The 21,935-nt window shown below is 40.1% G+C and overlaps 1 protein-coding gene across 1 annotated transcript in view; it reads right to left on the reverse strand.

Annotated features, from left to right (window-relative positions):
- nhsl2 (NHS-like 2) overlaps nt 1-21,935 on the reverse strand; it is a gene marked incomplete at both ends in the record, with an annotated part of 231,149 nt that overhangs the window by 90,366 nt on the left and 118,848 nt on the right. The window lies entirely within an intron of this gene.

The raw sequence follows: 21,935 nt of genomic DNA on the forward strand, positions 1-21,935 counted from the left end.
ATTGACAGAGTAGATAATGTTTTTTTTTTTTTTCATTGAGCATTTGTGTGTTCCAATTAGGCTATATGAACATGGAGAAAATGTTGCCAGTTGACTAAAAGGTTGTGTCCAATTTGGGTATTAAAATAAATGCCAATGCATTCCTCCTACTGATGTTCTATCCTACTGGCTCATCTGCCAGTGCAGAGCCTCCATCAGAAGGACATCCTCAAATTCAAGTGGAAATTGAATCATATCATATTTGCTAGTAGTATGAGACAAAACATCAAGATGACCGGAGCTTGGCGTGCAGAAAGTCACTTTCACCATTTATCTTACTTTTTACTGGCACAAACAGAAGTAGTAATATTTTTGGTCTAGTGACTTCCTTTGCAACTAATATAATATCAGTCCAGTTTGTGTACAACTTTCGCCGTACACTTCTTCCTCCTGCCATCGCTTGAAGGCGAGGAGCTTGAGGAATTTGAGGCGAAGGTGGCAGAGGTCAAGTAGCTGGACTCGGACGGTGACTTGAAAGAGGTTGGAGACTCATTTCTTGGTGCTTCTAGATGCTGCGACAACAAAATACAAAATGTACATTAATAGAAGGTTCGGAGTCTTTCAGCATTTTAGACATGTTTTGTTCATAAATATGTTACAGTTCAGTATTTCTTTCTTTTCTTTTTTTTTCACCGCCACCATGAAGCTGATTTGAACATTTTAAACTGGCATTTCTTCCTCTGCCTAGGGAATGTGTGTGCAATATTTCACTTGCATTGCACTCTGTGTTCATGATTTGAGGCATTTTGTTCAAAAGGGAGCACACTTGCAAACTTTGGAAGCCAATCTTAGCCAAACAGGATGGAATTTGAAAAATCTGAAAGACCTGTTTCGTTTAATAACACCGATTGGCGTGATTTTTGGACAAAATCGGTAGAAGTACTGTCCAAAAATTTGTTTTGCACACATTAGCCTCCTGGTGGCGCCATAACAGGCCCATGCCGAAAATTGTGCAGAGGTTCTGCTCTGGCACCCAAGGAGTGTGAGTGCTCAGTTTCGGTCTGGCAGAGAAAATGGGTTTGTAAAAATCTGCCTCCTGGTGGCGCTATAACAGCAGAGGTTCAAATAATTCTTTTTATCTTCACCTATTACAGAGGGGACGGAAGTGCAGCAGGACCATTTTAGTAATACATTTATACTGAAAATGTAAATAATGAATAAATAAATATATATATTTTTTGAATCCAGCAAAAATGTCATGGACCCCCTGCAGTACCTCCGGGCACCCTAGGGGTGGTGGACCCCCTGTTGAGGAACTCTGATTTAAGTCTTGAGAGTATAAAATGAAAACAAATTGGCTTGCTCTTGCTCTCAAGGTCCATTGGGTTACCAACTCTCCTTCATTTAGCTGGGGACCACCTGGAACCCCCTCAAGGACCACTGTTGGTCCCCGGACCGCTGGTTGAAAACCACTGACCTATTAGATGCAATATTATCCTTTTTAATACTGTATTAATTCCCATTATACCGTATGTATTCCCCTTTAAAGGTGATACACTATGAAATTTCACTTTTCCTATTTTAAAACCTTTTTTTGGGGTCCCACTAGCACCTTCTATCCTCACAAAGTCCCATTTCTAACCGTTGTGTCTTGCTCTGGTTTTGAGAAGGCGAAGGTTAAAAGTATCCCACGGGTTCTCAAAACAGGCTATTTTTTTGGGTGGGGGGGGGGGGGGCGCAGTTCAGGCCAAAGGTGGTACTGCAGCTGAAATGCTCTGAGAGCCATTCAAAAATGAGAGAGGCTCTCTCTTCAGGAGTGGTAATTTAGCCTCAAACCTTTTGAAAAACGTTTTTGGGACATAAAAAATATGACATAAATACTTAAATGCATGGTGTATCACCTTTAACTATGAATTGAACTAGTAATACTTACTCAATAGCAATGTAGTTGTAGCTACTACAGAGCATCACAGTGACTTAATCCATTCAAACCGAGTGGTTTTGATTTAGGGATGTCACCGAATAATCGATTTTCGAATAATCGATCGATTAATCAATAATCGATTTTAATATTTCATAATCGAAAATCGAAAAAATATTAATATTTTTTCCCCCTTTTTTTTTATACTATTTTTTGGCTTAGTTAGTTAGTTTCAACCAAAATATAGGCTAATAATAGTATTAATGATAATAGTAAATGGCCATTGATTTATTATTCACACCAGCACCAACTGTAAACTGTGTAGACTGTAGAGTGAAGGAGCAGAGCAGAGTGGCAGCTGACTGCTACACTCTCCCCTCCCCCCCTGTCTCAGACACAGGTGTGATTGATTCAGGCTTGATTGTTTGGTACTTGGTAGCCATCATCAAAGAAAAGGGAAAACAGCGTTCTCTGTATCGTAAGCATCACTGAATCTGTTCTTGAGAGATTACACTGACACACTAAAAAGAAAGATGAAGAGTAGTAGTTAGGCTACCAATTACCTGAAGAGCCATGTTGTACATATGTAAATGTGCATTGAAATCCAGTAAAAAAAACGAAAAACAGAAGAAAGAAAAACGTTTTTTTTTATTATTTTTTATTTTATTTTTTTATTAAAAAAATCATAATAATTAATAATCGATTTTCGATTAATAATCGATTATTGCTATAGAATAATCGATTTTGATAAAGGTCCATTTTTGACATCCCTAGTTTTGATGTAGACACATTATGTAAACTAAACAATAAGTGCTTGGCTAGCCTGCTGCAACACCACATTTGATACAGTTAGCTAGATTTAATAGCTTAAATAGCTTCTCATACATTACCACAATGATACAGAGTGCACCAAAGCATGTTTCAACAATAGACACAAAGGTCTCAAACCCCTCATTGTTTTTAAGAAAGATATCTGGGCATAAATAGGAAGCAAATGAGCTAGCAGCAGGGATAGCAACAGGCCTGAGGCCTGTATGCTAGCTATGTGTTATCAACACAATTACTTTTCCCTTCAGGTTCACAAACTCAAATGAGAAAAGTTCTTGTTAGCTTACCAAGGGAGATGCATCAAAGACCAATGCTGTGCTGCTCTTGCAGTGAATAAAGGTGAAGAAGAAAAGAAAAAAAAAACGTTTTCACTGAGGTAGTGTGCTAACCAAATAATTAGCAAAAACGATTTTGCTTCTTTCTCTCTAAAAGTATCTTTCTTCATAAACCTTCTAGTTCTGTTCAATCAAAGTCACTTCTCAATCAAACATCTTCACTTCAGAATGAATTGTGTTCACTCAGAAAACCATCTCATGTCCTCTCTCATGCATGCAGCAGAAAAACAAGGAAGCATGTCTACACTTCCTGGTCCAGAAAGTAAAAAACAGGGCAGTCCTTAGCACCTGATTGGCCAACTCAGCCAACTCACAGCAAGCAATGTTCTTATTGGCTCCCCCTGTTAGATTGACTGCTGCTCTCACCAATCACACTCCATGTCATTTTAGCACCAAACATTTAACCCCTGAAATGCCAGTTCAGTTATTGTGCTGAGATGACCTGGTTTTAGATTATTTGTTGGTTTATTTCATCACATACTTAGGTGACTATTAAATATGTTGATGGCCTATTTATTGCGACCGTTAGGTCGCAGTTACTTGCACTCCTATATACTATCCAAACCTCCACCGGCTGTCAGTCCGTCCCTCTGTCAGTCAGTCTGTCAGTCTGTCAGTCACACGTCACACGTCACACTTTTCCCCTGCTCATATCTCCGCAACCGTTGCCCCGATCCATGCCACATTTTGCACACACACTCCTTGCCTGCCAAACCACAACCTCCACCCATCAAATCTCACATGGCCCTCTTCTAGCGCCACCATGAGGCAGATTCTTGCAAAACACATTTTTGGACACTGCTCCTACAATTTTTGCCCTAAAATCACGCAAATCGGTACACAGTATATCTACACTCATGTCATCAACATGGATCTTTCCCATGTAGCGCCACCTTCAGGCCGATTTTTTAAAACACATTTTTGGACACTGCTCCTACAGATTTTGCCCTAAAATCACGCAAATCGCTACACAGTATGTCTACACTCATGTCATCAACATGGATCTGTCCCATATAGCGCCACCTTCAGGCCGATTTTTTAAAACACATTTTTGGACACGACTCCTACAGATTTCTCCCTAGAATCACGCAAATCGCTACACAGTATGTCTACACTCATGTCATCAACATGGATCTGTCCCATATAGCGCCACCATCAGGCCGATTTTTTCAAACACATTTTTGGACACTGCTCCTACAATTTTTGCCCTAAAATCACGCAAATCGGTACACAGTATGTCTACACTCATCTCATCAACATGGATCTGTCCCATATAGCACCACCATCAGGCCGATTTTTTCAAACACATTTTTGGACACTGCTTGTAGCCTACAGATTTTGCCCTAAAATCACGCGAATCGGTACACAGTATGTCTACACTCATGTCATCAACATGGATCTGTCCCATCTAGCGCCACCATCAGTACGATTTTGGAAAAACACATTTTTTGCCTATTTGACCAACGGTCGCTTATCTCCCGATTAGGGAGTCTTACTGGTTTGTTACAGAGTAGGAAAATCAGGTCGCAGTTACTATGAAAACCTCCACCGGCTGGCTGTCTATCTGTCTGCCTGTCAGTCACGTCACACTTTTCTCCAACTCATATCTCCGCCACCGTTGCCCCTATCCATGCCACATTTTGCACACACACTCCTTGCCTGCCAAACCACAGCCCGCATTTCTCACATGGCCCTCTTTTAGCGCCACCATGAGGCCCATTCTTGTAAAACACATTTTTGGACACTGCTCCAACAGATTTTGCCCTAACATCACACAAAGCGGTACACAGTATCTCTACAGTCATGCCCACAACCTCCACCCCTCATTTCTCACATGGCCCTCTTCTAGCGCCTCCATGAGGCCCATTCTTGCAAGACATTTTTTTTGGACACTGCTCCTACAGATTTTGCCCAAAAATCACGCAAAGCGGTACACAGTATCTCTACACTCATGCCATCAACATGTATCTGTCCTATCTAGCACCACCATTAGGCCGATCTTTGCAAAACACATTTTTGGACACTGCTCCTACAGAATTTGCCCTACTTAAAGTCACACAAAGCGGTACACAGTATCTCTACAGTCATGCCCACAACCTCCACCCCTCATTTCTCAAATGACCCTCTTCTAGCGCCATGTGAGGCCCATACTTGCAAAACACTTTTTTTTGGACACTGCTCCTACAGATTTTGCCCTAAAATCACGCAAAGCGGTACACAGTATCTCTACACTCATGCCATCAACACGCATCTGTCCTATCTAGCGCCACCATCAGGCTGATCTTTGAAAAACACATTTTTGGACACTGCTCCTACAGATTCTGCCCTAAAATCACACAAAGCGGTACATGTGATCTGACGGTCGCTTATCTCCCCATTATTCATATGTCATTTAATCCTGGCTTAGCCTACACCGTGGTTTAAGTAAATTAACTAAGTACATTTACCTAAATACTGTAGGCTAAGTACAATGTTGAGATGTGTGTACTTTACAAGAGTATTTCCAACTTCCAACACTTTTATTTTTACTCCACTACTACATCTCGGATTCAAATATAGTACTTTTACTTACATCTATTTGAACACTTTAGTTACTAGTTACTTTGTAGATTTAGATTAGTATTACAAAACTTACATTATGCACTTCAGCTAGGCTGTATATCGGTTTTGGCCATTTGAAAATAGCTGATCTACATGCTTGCGATGCGACCCATTACGAGCTTGTAGATCAGCTATTTTCAAAAGATGTCGAAAGATGAAAACTTGAAATGGGACATTCTGCATAATGAGTACTTTTACCTTTTGTACAATATAGAAATACTGGTACACAGAAATTCACAACCTACTTAGACTAAGCAGGATTTCAGAAAATGTTCTTATTTAAAGTGCTGAAGGCAAATCATGTTAATGGCATAAATGATTAGGGCGTATTAAAGGAGTGGTTCCTATTGATTACTCTTGCTATGGAGACTTGAGTTCAATAAAAAATGTTTGAGTTTTTGTTGCATTCCTAAGACAATAATTTGATAACAATAAATGTACTCCCATTGATTTGGGTCCCCATCCGGAAACTTGACTAAAATTGTTTATTTTTTTTATTTCTTTTGCCATAGCAATGTGCATGTAGATTGCATGACAGTAGAGATACTGTGTACTGCTTTGTGTGATTTTAGGGCAAAATCTGTAGGAGCAGTGTCCAAAAATGTGTTTAAAAAAATCGGCCTGAAGGTGGCGCTATATGGGACAGATCCATGTTGATGACATGAGTGTAGATATACTGTGTACCGATTTGCGTGATTTTAGGGCAAAAATTGTAGGAGCAGTGTCCAAAAATGTGTTTGAAAAAATCGGCCTGATGGTGGCGCTATATGGGACAGATCCATGTTGATGACATGAGTGTAGACATACTGTGTAGCGATTTGCGTGATTTTAGGGCAAAATCTGTAGGAGTCGTGTCCAAAAATGTGTTTTAAAAAATCGGCCTGAAGGTGGCGCTATATGGGACAGATCCATGTTGATGACATGAGTGTAGACATACTGTGTAGCGATTTGCGTGATTTTAGGGCAAAATCTGTAGGAGCAGTGTCCAAAAATGTGTTTTAAAAAATCGGCCTGAAGGTGGCGCTACATGGGAAAGATCCATGTTGATGACATGAGTGTAGATATACTGTGTACCGATTTGCGTGATTTTAGGGCAAAAATTGTAGGAGCAGTGTCCAAAAATGTGTTTTGCAAGAATCTGCCTCATGGTGGCGCTAGAAGAGGGCCATGTGAGATTTGATGGGTGGAGGTTGTGGTTTGGCAGGCAAGGAGTGTGTGTGCAAAATGTGGCATGGATCGGGGCAACGGTTGCGGAGATATGAGCAGGGGAAAAGTGTGACGTGTGACGTGTGACTGACAGACTGACAGACTGACTGACAGAGGGACGGACTGACAGCCGGTGGAGGTTTGGATAGTATATAGGAGTGCAAGTAACTGCGACCTAACGGTCGCAATAAATAGGCCATCAACATATTTAATAGTCACCTAAGTATGTGATGAAATAAACCAACAAATAATCTAAAACCAGGTCATCTCAGCACAATAACTGAACTGGCATTTCAGGGGTTAAATGTTTGGTGCTAACAGGGGGAGCCAATAAGAACATTGCTTGCTGTGAGTTGGCTGAGTTGGCCAATCAGGTGCTAAGGACCGCCCTGTTTTTTACTTTCTGGACCAGGAAGTGTAGACATGCTTCCTTGTTTTTCTGCTGCATGCATGAGAGAGGACATGAGATGGTTTTCTGAGTGAACACAATTCATTCTGAAGTGAAGATGTTTGATTGAGAAGTGACTTTGATTGAACAGAACTAGAAGGTTTATGAAGAAAGATACTTTTAGAGAGAAAGAAGCAAAATCGTTTTTGCTAATTATTTGGTTAGCACACTACCTCAGTGAAAACGTTTTTTTTTTTTTCTTCTTCACCTTTATTCACTGCAAGAGCAGCACAGCATTGGTCTTTGATACATCTCCCTTGGTAAGCTAACAAGAACTTTTCTCATTTGAGTTTGTGAACCTGAAGGGAAAAGTAATTGTGTTGATAACACATAGCTAGCATACAGGCCTCAGGCCTGTTGCTATCCCTGCTGCTAGCTCATTTGCTTCCTATTTATGCCCAGATATCTTTCTTAAAAACAAGGAGGGGTTTGAGACCTTTGTGTCTATTGTTGAAACATGCTTTGGTGCACTCTGTATCATTGTGGTAATATATGAGAAGCTATTTAAGCTATTAAATCTAGCTAACTGTATCAAATGTGGTGTTGCAGCAGGCTAGCCAAGCACTTATTGTTTAGTTTACATAATGTGTCTACATCAAAACTAGGGATGTCAAAAATGGACCTTTATCAAAATCGATTATTCTATAGCAATAATCGATTATTAATCGAAAATCGATTATTAATTATTATGATTTTTTAATAAAAAAATAAAATAAAAAATAAATAAAAAAAACGTTTTTCTTTCTTCTGTTTTTCGTTTTTTTTTTACTGGATTTCAATGCACATTTACATATGTACAACATGGCTCTTCAGGTAATTGGTAGCCTAACTACTACTCTTCATCTTTCTTTTTAGTGTGTCAGTGTAATCTCTCAAGAACAGATTCAGTGATGCTTACGATACAGAGAACGCTGTTTTCCCTTTTCTTTGATGATGGCTACCAAGTACCAAACAATCAAGCCTGAATCAATCACACCTGTGTCTGAGACAGGGGGGAGGGGAGAGTGTAGCAGTCAGCTGCCACTCTGCTCTGCTCCTTCACTCTACAGTCTACACAGTTTACAGTTGGTGCTGGTGTGAATAATAAATCAATGGCCATTTACTATTATCAATTAATACTATTATTAGCCTATATTTTGGTTGAAACTAACTAACTAAGCCAAAAAATAGTATTAAAAAAAAAGGGGAAAAAAATATTAATATTTTTCCGATTTTCGATTATGAAATATTAAAATCGATTATTGATTAATCGAGTCGATTATTCGAAAATCGATTATTCGGTGACATCCCTAAATCAAAACCACTCGGTTTGAATGGATTAAGTCACTGTGATGCTCTGTAGTAGCTACAACTACATTGCTATTGAGTACGTATTACTAGTTCAATTCATAGTTAAAGGTGATACACCATGCATTTAAGTATTTATGTCATATTTTTTATGTCCCAAAAACGTTTTTCAAAAGGTTTGAGGCTAAATTACCACTCCTGAAGAGAGAGCCTCTCTCATTTTTGAATGGCTCTCAGAGCATTTCAGCTGCAGTACCACCTTTGGCCTGAACTGCGCCCCCCCCCCCCCCCCCCCCCCCCCCCCCCACCAAAAAAATAGCCTGTTTTGAGAACCCGTGGGATACTTTTAACCTTCGCCTTCTCAAAACCAGAGCAAGACACAACGGTTAGAAATGGGACTTTGTGAGGATAGAAGGTGCTAGTGGGACCCCAAAAAAAGGTTTTAAAATAGGAAAAGTGAAATTTCATAGTGTATCACCTTTAAAGGGGAATACATACGTTATAATGGGAATTAATACAGTATTAAAAAGGATAATATTGCATCTAATAGGTCAGTGGTTTTCAACCAGCGGTCCGGGGACCAACAGTGGTCCTTGAGGGGGTTCCAGGTGGTCCCCAGCTAAATGAAGGAGAGTTGGTAACCCAATGGACCTTGAGAGCAAGAGCAAGCCAATTTGTTTTCATTTTATACTCTCAAGACTTAAATCAGAGTTCCTCAACAGGGGGTCCACCACCCCTAGGGTGCCCGGAGGTACTGCAGGGGGGTCCATGACATTTTTGCTGGATTCAAAAAATATATATATTTATTTATTCATTATTTACATTTTCAGTATAAATGTATTACTAAAATGGTCCTGCTGCACTTCCGTCCCCTCTGTAATAGGTGAAGATAAAAAGAATTATTTGAACCTCTGCTGTTATAGCGCCACCAGGAGGCAGATTTTTACAAACCCATTTTCTCTGCCAGGCCGAAACTGAGCACTCACACTCCTTGGGTGCCAGAGCAGAACCTCTGCACAATTTTCGGCATGGGCCTGTTATGGCGCCACCAGGAGGCTAATGTGTGCAAAACAAATTTTTGGATAGTACTTCTACCGATTTTGTCCAAAAATCACGCCAATCGGTGTTATTAAACGAAACAGGTCTTTCAGATTTTTCAAATTCCATCCTGTTTGGCTAAGATTGGCTTCCAAAGTTTGCAAGTGTGCTCCCTTTTGAACAAAATGCCTCAAATCATGAACACAGAGTGCAATGCAAGTGAAATATTGCACACACATTCCCTAGGCAGAGGAAGAAATGCCAGTTTAAAATGTTCAAATCAGCTTCATGGTGGCGGTGAAAAAAAAAAGAAAAGAAAGAAATACTGAACTGTAACATATTTATGAACAAAACATGTCTAAAATGCTGAAAGACTCCGAACCTTCTATTAATGTACATTTTGTATTTTGTTGTCGCAGCATCTAGAAGCACCAAGAAATGAGTCTCCAACCTCTTTCAAGTCACCGTCCGAGTCCAGCTACTTGACCTCTGCCACCTTCGCCTCAAATTCCTCAAGCTCCTCGCCTTCAAGCGATGGCAGGAGGAAGAAGTGTACGGCGAAAGTTGTACACAAACTGGACTGATATTATATTAGTTGCAAAGGAAGTCACTAGACCAAAAATATTACTACTTCTGTTTGTGCAGTAAAAAGTAAGATAAATGGTGAAAGTGACTTTCTGCACGCCAAGCTCCGGTCATCTTGATGTTTTGTCTCATACTACTAGCAAATATGATATGATTCAATTTCCACTTGAATTTGAGGATGTCCTTCTGATGGAGGCTCTGCACTGGCAGATGAGCCAGTAGGATAGAACATCAGTAGGAGGAATGCATTGGCATTTATTTTAATACCCAAATTGGACACAACCTTTTAGTCAACTGGCAACATTTTCTCCATGTTCATATAGCCTAATTGGAACACACAAATGCTCAAAATGAAAAAAAAAAAAACATGATCTACTCTGTCAATGTCTGTGGACACCTGCCTACCAGTGACATCATTGTTGTCATAGTTTTTAAAACACAATGTCTACTTTTTCATCATGCGATCTTTCCAGGAATAGAATGCCCACAATAACTTTCCCATCGATGATTGATTGATTGAGTTATGTATTAGAAATTTTGCAAGGTACAAGGTCAACAAAAAGGAAACTCTGGTAAGGCGATGCTTATTTCCGTTGAGATCCTTCTCTTTAACTCATAACATTGAATGACAGACAGATAGAACACAGTACTGTGCAGTAGATCTATATCAGAAAAGCACTTGTAAACAAAAGAAACAAAAACAGTGCAAAAGTTATTTACAATAGGAGGGTCTGGGGGTGGGGGGAGGTAAGGTTAGGACAGGATAGTTGTTACCAGTTTGGAGCAGCTGCCGCCTGTAAGTGGTTTTTCAGGGCCGTTTTAAAGCACGTTAGGGATTTGCACTCCTTTAAGGCCTTCAGTAGGGTGTTCCACATTTTAGTGGTATAGCAGGAGAACGAATTTGACCCTTAGGACCATAATTGCTTCGTTAGGGTCCTGTCCGTGGAATAGGATGTCACTAGTAGGCCGGTGTCTGAACTGTTCACAGCCAATGATAGCAAAACATAATGAGCATTAGTTAGGACCAAGTATATGAACAAAAAAGGGTGTAAATCGGTGAAGTGGTCCTTTAATATTGTAGTGTTTATTCTATAGTAGAGAACTTGCACAAAAGTAAGGCAGGTTCTATAGGGAAAACAAATAATGTAAGTGCTTCCTTGGTTAAAACATTGTTTTTATATGCCATCATTCTTTCACATTTGATTGTTGTTTCCCCACATAATCCTTCCCTGGTAAGATAATTGGTAAATCAACTTGTGTAACAATGTATTCTGGCAATGTTAGATGTGAAATGTCTAATCGTTAATAAGTGCATTGTTAACAATTTGTTGATGTTAATAAGACACTGTTTAGTTGTTGTTAAAGGGTTTATGAATGTTTATAGATGACTGTTCCCACTTTAAACGAACTACCTGTTTATAAATGTTTATAGATGACTGTTCACACTTTAATAAGTGCATTGTTAAGTATTTGTGTCCCAATTTGGCTGGGAGCCAGTCATTGGATTTTTATTCATTTTCATTTTTTCATTTCATTTGAAAGCTGGGGATCATAGCTACAAAATGATATATTGGTTGTGGAGATTGACCCAACAGTTTTGAAGATATGGCTTATAGAATGATGCCATGCTGAAATACTACTTTTGAGATATTCAAGTTCTAAATAAATTTCTAACCTGCAAATGACCTGACGATCTCTCACATTAATTAAAAAAAGTCTTATTTACATGCAGAGTTAAGCTCTGGCGTTTAAGTGAAATGTAGCCTGAAATTTATGAAATGCTTTAGTGGCTTTATCACATTTTAGTGAGAAAAAAAAAAAAAGTATTTTTAGTCCCTGTCTAAAGCTGTACTTTCCGAGATGACTGGCTCTCAGTGAGATTGGGACACATTTGTTATTGTTAATAAGACACCGTTTATTTGTTGTAAGAGGTTTATAAATGTTTATAGATGACTGTTCCACTTTAAACGAACTAGCTGTTTATAAATGTTTATAGATGACTGTTCACACTTTAATAAGTGCATTGTTAAGTATTTGTTATTGTTAATAAGACACTGTTTATTTGTTGTAAGAGGTTTATAAATGTTTATAGATGACTGTTCCCACTTTAAACGAACTAGCTGTTTATAAATGTTTATAGATGACTGTTCACACTTTAATAAGTGCATTGTTATTTATTTGTTATTGTTAATAAGACACCGTTTATTTGTTGTAAGAGGTTTATAAATGTTTATAGATGACTGTTCCCACTTTAAACGAACTAGCTGTTTATAAATGTTTATAGATGACTGTTCACACTTTAATAAGTGCATTGTTAAGTATTTGTTATTGTTAATAAGATACTGTTTATTTGTTGTAAGAGGTTTATAAATGTTTATAGATGACTGTTCCCACTTTAAACGAACTAGCTGTTTATAAATGTTTATAGATGACTGTTCCTGCCTATTTAAGTGTTAATAAAGACATTGTTAACAAGTTGTTGATGTTTATAAGTCTTTTTTCTAGTTAATAAAACACATTATAAAGGTTTGTTTAATTATAGTAAATGACCGTTCCTCTTTACCCCCCAAGTGCATAAGACTATTTCATACCCCATTAACAGTTTTATAATATATTATAAACAGTTTATTAATTTTCATTAGATCCCTTCCCAACGGTTAGGTTAGGGTAACCTGTTAACGGTTAAGTAAAGCTTTATAAACATCTTATTAACATGTGTTAACATTTAATAAATATTATTAATGATTTTTACAGTTCTTATAAACATTTATTAAGAATAAATTTGGTTTTCAAGCGTCTAATAAGGATTTGTTACCGTTTATAAGACCCTTTTTTAGTAACCTTAATATATTATCAATTTATTAAGGTTTATTAGTTCCCTTACCAACGGTTCAGTAAACTCATAACGGTTAATTAATGCTATGTACATATATTATTAACATCTATTAAACTGTTACTTAATACTGTGTAAATATCTTAATAACTTTTATTAAAGGTTATTAACAGTTTATGAATGTTTATTAATTCCTTAAAAACGTTTTAGAAAAATGAAAACGTTTTTTCAAGTGTCTTAGAAATAAGCAATTAAAAGTTAATAAATGTCTAATAAACCTACTATTAACTTTATTGAATGCCTTACAAATGTTTATAAAGAAATAATAAGTGTCTTATAAAGCACTTATTAACAGTTATAAATTGTCTTATTAACATCCTCTTAACTGTTAATAAATGTTTATTAAATTCCTTATAAACATTAATAACTGTCTTATAGATACAATTATTAACATTAATAAATGATTTTATTAATTGTTAATAAATGTTTATTATATGTTAATAAATGTTTATTAACAGCACCTTCGTTTAAAGTGCTACCCAACTTGCCACTAGCCTGCAGTACATCTGCACCTGCAGTACAAGGATCGAAGAGATCTACAAGCTCACAATGCGTCACGCAATATATAAGGTGATGCGAGTGGATATTTTGGGTGAATGTTCCCCGCAGAATTGGGATGCTGGAGTTAAAAGTGGTTTAACGCAAAGTGTAAAAGTTATTTTCGACCTGTACAGTACTGTATCTTAGGGGGAAAGATTTACATAAAAAATATTTGACATAAATGTAAGGTATACTGTAACAATGTGATTCAGGGGTGCCGTGGATGAACAAGTTATTTACAGAGGTGCCCTGAGCCAAAAAATGTTTGAGAACCACAGGTCTGGAGGTCTACTCGGTACAGTGCAGACAGAGCTCGGTGTATCCTTTTCCACACTGCCGTGCTGCAGACACAGGGGTCTAATATTAGACCATATCAGTATAGGACTTTTTCTGAGCGGGTCAAAAATGCAAAACCGGTCCACCAAGTGTTGCTATGCGACGGGATAAAAAAAAAACGTGTCCGGCGAGCGCACAAAAAAGAAAATGTCTGAACGCCCAACCTCTTGTGTTCTCTCCACGCCGGCACAATACTGACCAATTTGACATTCACTATGGGGCGAATTCACAAAAGGATTGTGCAGCTTTTTTCTGAGCGCTAAAGATGCACAAAGAAGACCAAAAGAGACGGTTTCAATTGTCAGAGCATCTGAAATGCTTCCCTGACAACAGATCCAGACATTCCAGTGAGCCTGTGTAAGAAGGTACAAGCAGCAGAATGCTGGTGTGGCAATGCAAGGTCCACAAGACATTAACAACAGCAAGGCAACTCAACCTTGCTGTTGAACAATAACCAGGGGATAAAATAGAAAGATAAAAGTTGAAAGTTATGGTATGCGACCTTGCCCTGTGTAACAAAACAAAACATTTTTTTTCCCCGCAAAGTAAAGCACTGCTTCATCATACAAGGCCATCGCACAAAAGCAATCATTTTAAAAATGATAAATACAAAACAAAAGGTTTTGGACATACAAGGTTTCCACCCGACAACGACGATATCAGACACTGGAGTAGAATAGCACAGTGTTTTACCTGCAGAAGCACATTGCTCTCACTGTATTTGGGTGTTTTCACTGTTTGTTTTGGTTGCATAAAAATGTCCCAGTCTGAAACAAGTCAGGCTTCGACACTGAGGGTTGCCAACCTGCCCCTGGCGGGTAAATAAAAACGTTTGGGCAGATGGAGTTTTCTGTCGGGATGCCCGACCGGGCAAGTGCTCGTTTGAGAGGGAACGCAACCAACTACAAACACAACACCTGTCTCAACGCCTGAACGTGGGCCAGAGCGCTCTGTCTTCTGGTCTGTGGAATGTAAAATAAGAGCACTGTTTACTTATAATGTGCTATTTTCACTGTTGCTAGAACTTGCTGCACATAAAAATATAAAATAACAAGTGTGAACGCATAGCCATATGCATAGCTATGTAGGTATTTGGCATGAGAATTGAGGTATGACAGCCACAGAAAGTAAAACAATAAGTGAACAGTAATTCAAATCCCCAGGTTGGCAGAGGGAGAGTAGTGCCCAGTGTTACAGCTTAGGCATTGGCACTGGGTGAAAAAAATAAACAAAAAGACCCAGAGACACTAAAGAACACTAAAAAAAAAAAAAAAAAAAAATGAAATAAACATAATGACTATGATCTGAGTGTTCTGCCTCTGAACAGTACACGCGGAACAATCGACTTTATAAAGGCACACCGAACGAGTGAGCCATCTGCAGCCAGGGGACGAGGTAATTTACGTCCAATTAGAACTTAATAAATGAAGCCATGATTTTAAGATCAGTCTCATAAACTTGGGAAGGGAAGTCAGGGATTTCAGACGTGCGGGCGGAACATTCCACTGAGTAGTGGCTGTGTGTATTAAACATGTATCTCTCTGGGGTTCACTGCACCAGGTGCTCTGACCAGGGACGTGCTGGGCCCCTGATTCAGCCCGGGAAAAAAGAGTTGGAGAGGCCCTCATTGCACGAAAGAGATCTCTCTCTATAGCGCTGCTGCTACTCAAAGATTTGCCATTTCAGATCATGACAAGTGACAGGCCAGCTTGGGCCAATTACATAAGTTATATTTCGTCGTTGTCGGGTGGAAACCTTGTCCAAAACCGCTTGTTTTGTATTTATCGTTTTAAAAATGATTTAAACTAGTGATCTACAAGCAGCCGATCGGCTGTTTTCACTACTTTTGTTTGACAGCCTTGTATGAGGAAGCAGGGCTTTGCGAAAAAAATTACAAATTTGAAACTTGGAGATACAAGGTTTCTGCCCGACAGTGACGATTTACTTTGTTGGCCACCCAGCCCCCAAAATGGAACGAAGGCAGACATTTTATTTTCATTTTTTTCCTAATGGCCGGCCTGGACCAGCCGGGAATGAACTGGCCGTTCGGGAGTTGTCCCGCTTTTCCCAATGGCCAGCACGTCCCTGGCTCTGACTTCAGTGTGGAGGTCAAACACAACACTGCCTGCCCGGGATGTTACCTGATACTAGAGAGAGAGAGAGAGAGAGAGGTCCACGTAAACACTAGTGGTTTTCAAAGTGGGGTCCGCGGACCCCCCAGGGGTACTAAGGGGTCTCCACCCTTTGAGGTATTAGACGTCCGTCTAAAACCAGGTTATACTGTAACTGGTCTAAAAGTGAAAAAAGAAAATGCACGATAATTTGAACCACTTTATCCATGTGTTCATTTTTTCAGCAAATTTTGATTTAGTCTTAGTCTTTTAAATAACACACCATTTAGTCTTAGTCCTGTCTTAGTCTTCTGAAATTGTTTTTGTCTAGTCTAGTCTTAGTCAACTAAATATCAAAACATTTTAGTCTTAGTCTTAGTCTTTTGGGATTAGTCTCAGACTTTTAGTCTTCATCTTTTAGGATATGTTTTTTAGCCTAATATAACCACATAATTCTGAACAAGTCATTGTCACTCCTGTCACTTGGTCAAAATAAACCATACATAAAAGATGTATTTGGATTTAATTTAATTGCAGTTACATACCAATGTTAATTTTTGCATCCATTAGTCTTAGACTTAGATTTAGTCTTAGTCTTAGTCTTTTGAATAACACAAATAACAGTCTTTGTCATAGTCTTAGTCTTTTGAAACAGTTTTAGTCTAGTCTAGTCTTATCGACAAAATATCAAAATCTTGTAGTCTTTTAGTCTTAGTCTTAGTCGACAAAATTAACAGTATACGTTTGAAAAATAGCTGATCTACAAGCTTATCAGTGTGTCACTTTGTGCCGCGCTGAGAGCTTGTACATCTGCTATTTTAGATTTTATGATTCATTATTTTTTACATCGAAAAGGTAATGAAAAATTGTGTAATGAAAAAATTGATTACACAAATCTTCGCTTCTGGGGGTCCCGGGGACAAAACCTTTTCAGATGGGGTCCGCGGCTGCTGCTTTATTATATATCAATTTGGGGGTCCTTGACACAAAACCAATTCGAGAACTGCTCGACACAGAATTAGACCTGAGTTGGCTCTGAACTTGGATCGCTCATTTTCCTCTACACCAAAACTCTTTGCCAAATATAGCCCACGCCACGCATCTTGTTGCCAAGCCTTGTGAGCCATGTAGATCGGCTATTTTTGGACAACGTTCCCCCAAGAATATGGAAGCTGAGGTCCAAGTGGTTAAGCCTTAATTAAATGTTGAGCAGTTCGCAAACACACACACACACACACACACACACACACACACACACACACACACACACACACACACACACACACACACACACACACACACACACACACACACACACACACACACACACACACACAGAAGATGTCACTCGCTTTCACTCACTCCTCTGTTATGTAATCATGGTGACATGAAAAGAGGAGGGGAAGATTGAGGGATTGGGGAGAGAGAGAGTGAGAGCTAGAGAGAGAGAGAGGTAGAGTGAGCCTCTGGGTATCTCCAGGCAGATTTACAACCATAGAAAAAGCCTCCATTAAGTCTTAGGAAGAAGAGGTGCCATAGGATGACTCTGACAGATATGAGAGAGAGAGAGAGAGAGAGAGAGAGAGAGAGAGGGAGAGAGAGAGAGAGAGAGAGAGAGAGAGAGAGAGAGAGAGAGCAGAGACGGTCTCAGGCCTTGCATTTTGTGGTCAAAGTTTGATTTGTTTGAGCGTTTGCCAACCTGCTTTATGCCCAAAAATCAACAATTATGCTCAGGTTTTCAAAGTAGTCGCCACCAGGGGGTGCTAACTGCAAAGGAGATTAACCGTGGAAATCGTCATAAAAATCTTCAAAAATGGTGAAAAGATCGACGAGCCGAATTTCTCCTATTACATTATTTTCAAAAGTATTTCGTTAGGCTATGTTTTTTTTTTTTTTTTTTAAGCACTAAAATACTCAGCTAGCCTATTCTATTATATAAAATACATGATGCATTTTAGATATGGGCTTCATAGAAAGTGTTGCCTTTTCACCTGACAGTGAGCCGCTGTAGAGAGGCTGTAGTAAGAGGTCAGAGACGCAGGAGACTGAGATATCAGGAGAGAGAGAGAGAGAGAGAGAGGAGGCGCACACACACACACACACACACACACACACACACACACACACACACACACACACACACACACACACACACACACACACACACACACACACACACACACACACACACACACACACACGGAACAACGTGGGAGGAGAGAGAATTATGCTGGAGACAAAGACATGGAGGATAATGGAGAGAGGCTAAGGGCCTCAACAGATGAACAGAATTCGCCTACAATAAGATATTATAATTTTTTCATCGGATCGTATGAGCTCACACACGACACCATCCTCAGTCTTGACGATTATTGGGTCGTGTGTCCCGCTGTGCGAGAGACGCGCGACAGGCCCACACACACAACAAGACCTCTTCCCCGACACCCCTGTGGCGAATTCTGGAGCGAGACGTGACGAGACAAAACAATAAAAAATAAATCACGCCTCGCAGTGCTGGCCTTGAATCTCCCAAACCGTAAATAAAACAAAGCCATAAAAGATATGTTTCTGGATAAATAAACGTGTCTATAACCACTCAAACTGCATGGCGCACTGTGCGCAAAGACGCTGATCATTGATGTATTCCTGTATGCAAAACCGAACTGTTTTAAAGTGACTTTCAAAACTCAACAATCTGCTATAATACAAAGCGCCTCGGTGCTGCGAAGCGATACGAAATAAAACCAAGTGCTGGGATATAAGAAAGATAAGAAATGCCAGAGAGAGAGAGAGAGAGAGAGAGAGAGAGAGAGAGAGAGAGAGAGAGAGAGAGAGAGAAACTGAAATAGCCACCAATGCCAGGTGACTTAGAGAAGACACCAGGGTGAGACTTTTACCAAACCCACTTCTATGCAGCAAAACATCTCTCACTCACTCGCACACGCACACGCACACGCACACACACACACACACACACACACACACACACACACACACACACAGAGATAGATCAGTGTTGTGTTGGTTTCTGCCAGGTTAATAATTACTTATTCATTTCTCTGTGTGCATAGGGGTGTTGGAAGGTGAGGCTCACATTTAGACGAATGCAAGCAACTTCTACAGCCAGACTTCTACAATGAGTCAGTATTTCTATCACACTTGAACAAAAGAAAATATGAAAATACGACTTCACACACAGTCTGTGGCTAGTGAACAGTGGTTCACAACCTTTTTGTTGGGCTAGCGCTGCCATATCCAATATCCAGATCCCTTACCGAGCCCCACAACCAATACAACCGTAGGCTAGGTCTCTGCACTGAAAATGTTGTTTATTATTCTGTGTTGAAGATGTAATTTTGAACAAAACTCAGTAAATGTCAAATGTCAAATAACTGATTTTACATTAAACTGGGTCGGCTAGAACTTGATTATTAGTCTACTTCCCAAGAGAGAGAAATAGAATGTTGCACTTTACATATATTGTGCATTGCGTTCAACCATTCACACACATTCATACACCGATGGCGGAGGAAACAATGCAAGGCACCAACCTGCTCACCGGGAGCAACTAGGGTTCAGAGTCTTGCTCAAGGACTCTTCGACATTAGCGAGTTTAAGCTAGATGGTTTTCAATACGGCAACGCCAGGCGGACTACGGCTGCTATGACGTAATCGCCGTAGCGATCAAAATGGTTAAGCAAAGCCTCGGCGGCGACGGGTTCCCACCAGGTTCCCACCCCTTTCACTGAACGCTTTGGTTCCCATGGCGACGCGTACACGCAGCAGACGGAGTAGGCGCTACGTGGGAAGGGACCTTCTGCCGTAGTAGAGGCGGCCGCGGCGACGGCAGGTTTATCTATCGAGCGCGGATCATTTCCGATTACCGTTGTCATCTGCCGTAGCCGTAGCGAGCTTAAACTCGCTAATAACTCAGGGGGAACCCGGATTCGAACTGGGAACCCTTCAGGAACCCTTCGTGCTCTATTGACGGTTTCTCTACCCCTGAGCTATGCCGCCCCCTGTAACGAAGCCAAACTGAAACTGTGACCGAAAAACCAAGGTACGGAGCGAACCATCGGCGACCTGAACCGCTGCGTCTAAAAAAGACCTGATATATTATTATTGTTTGTATTATTATAAATAAACAACAGCTACAATTATATATTGGATGTTTGAGCCCCATTATTGACAAAGTGTAATTTGGTGCAGAGGTACACTGGTGCAGTACCAAACAAGAAGCATTGTTTTCAACTGTTCCGTTGCAACAATACATGAGAGCATTGTGGATTGTGCTCAAGTAATCTGTGGTTTATGAATCCATGTGTTAACAATGGATTAGGCTACTTCTGTCTGTCTGTCTCTGAACATGTCGCCCCCATTGAGAAAGTGAGAAACACTGTTCTAGAAGATACTAGCGTGGGTAACATTGAAATGAGGCTTATCACAAGACGCGCACACACACAAACACACACACGCAAACAAGCAAGCACACACACCTACAAATGCAGTCATGAAAACAAAGCATATGTAAACTCATGGCCAAGACATGCTTTTGCTTGCAGAAATGCATGAAACAGCACTTTTGAATCACACATACATTCACTCACTAACAGACCTTTGGGTCCCTTTACTCTCCAAGTTAAATGAACACAGGATTTTTACTATGCACACAGTGTGTGTGTGTGTGTGTGTGTGTGTGTGTGTGTGTGTGTGTGTGTGTGTGTGTGTGTGTGTGTGTGACAGGTTTATGAGAGTGTTAGAATGAGCCCTGTGCTCAGCCGACTCACCTTTTATATTCCAGTTAAATAACACTGACACACCGCTCACAAGGGAGCTGTGTCTACGACGTGTGTGTGTGTGTGTGTGTGTGTGTGTGTGTGTGTGTGTGTGTGTGTGTGTGTGTGTGTGTGTGTGTGTGTGTGTGTGTGTGTGCGTGTGTGTGCGTGTGTGTGAAAGAGAGAGAGAGAGAAGCAGATAGAGAGACACAGAGAGACAGTGAGAGAAAAGAGAAGGTGAATGCAGGGTGCATATATTCCATTTAAATAACACTGACACACCGCTCACCAGGGATGTGTGTGTGTGTGTGTGTGTGTGTGTGTGTGTGTGTGTGTGTGTGTGTGTGTGTGTGTGTGTGTGTGTGTGTGTGTGTGTGTGTGTGTGTGTGTGTTATGGCTAGTAAATTAAAATGAATATTCAAATCTCGAATATTCCTTGAATATTTCTCTCTCTCTCTCTCTCTCTCTCTCTCTCTCTCTCTCTCTCTCTCTCTCTCTCTCTCTCTCTCTCTCTCTCTCTCTCTCTCTCTCTCTCTCTCTCTCTCTCTCTCCCTCTGTGCGAGTGTGTGCTGTTGTTGCCTACGTGGTTCATAAAAGCCAGAGCTGAAGCAGATTTAGTGTCTCCAAAGGTGGAGCGAACACAGCGGCCCCAGGGAGGCCATGTTGTCCCTCTTAAAAGCACAAGCTTTCACGTCTGCTGGTCCTGCTACAAGACTTATAACACTCACCTCCACACTGTCTTTATAAAACACCTTTTTTATGGCCTGTCGAATAGGCTCTACGTGCGGCAGCCATATTGTTAAGAAATTGGGCCGCTTCGTCACTTCCTTCACAGGTGTTAGCAATGATGCTAATTAAGGTAGCGTTCCATTCTGGTCAAACAGAGTAAGCACCGCGTGCTGATGTTGTTCATGTTGGACCACTGGAGAGAATCTGCTACACCAGTGAGTCTCAAAGTCAGGCACAGGGACCCTGGGTAACTTGAATGGACTATTCAATTCACGCCCCACCCACTCAGCAAATTTCTCAGCAACTTCCTGGTGCTTTGAAGG

Source organism: Nannobrachium achirus (genome assembly GCF_963921795.1).
Source record: "Nannobrachium achirus genome assembly, chromosome: 14".
NCBI classification, from domain to species: domain Eukaryota; kingdom Metazoa; phylum Chordata; class Actinopteri; order Myctophiformes; family Myctophidae; genus Nannobrachium; species Nannobrachium achirus.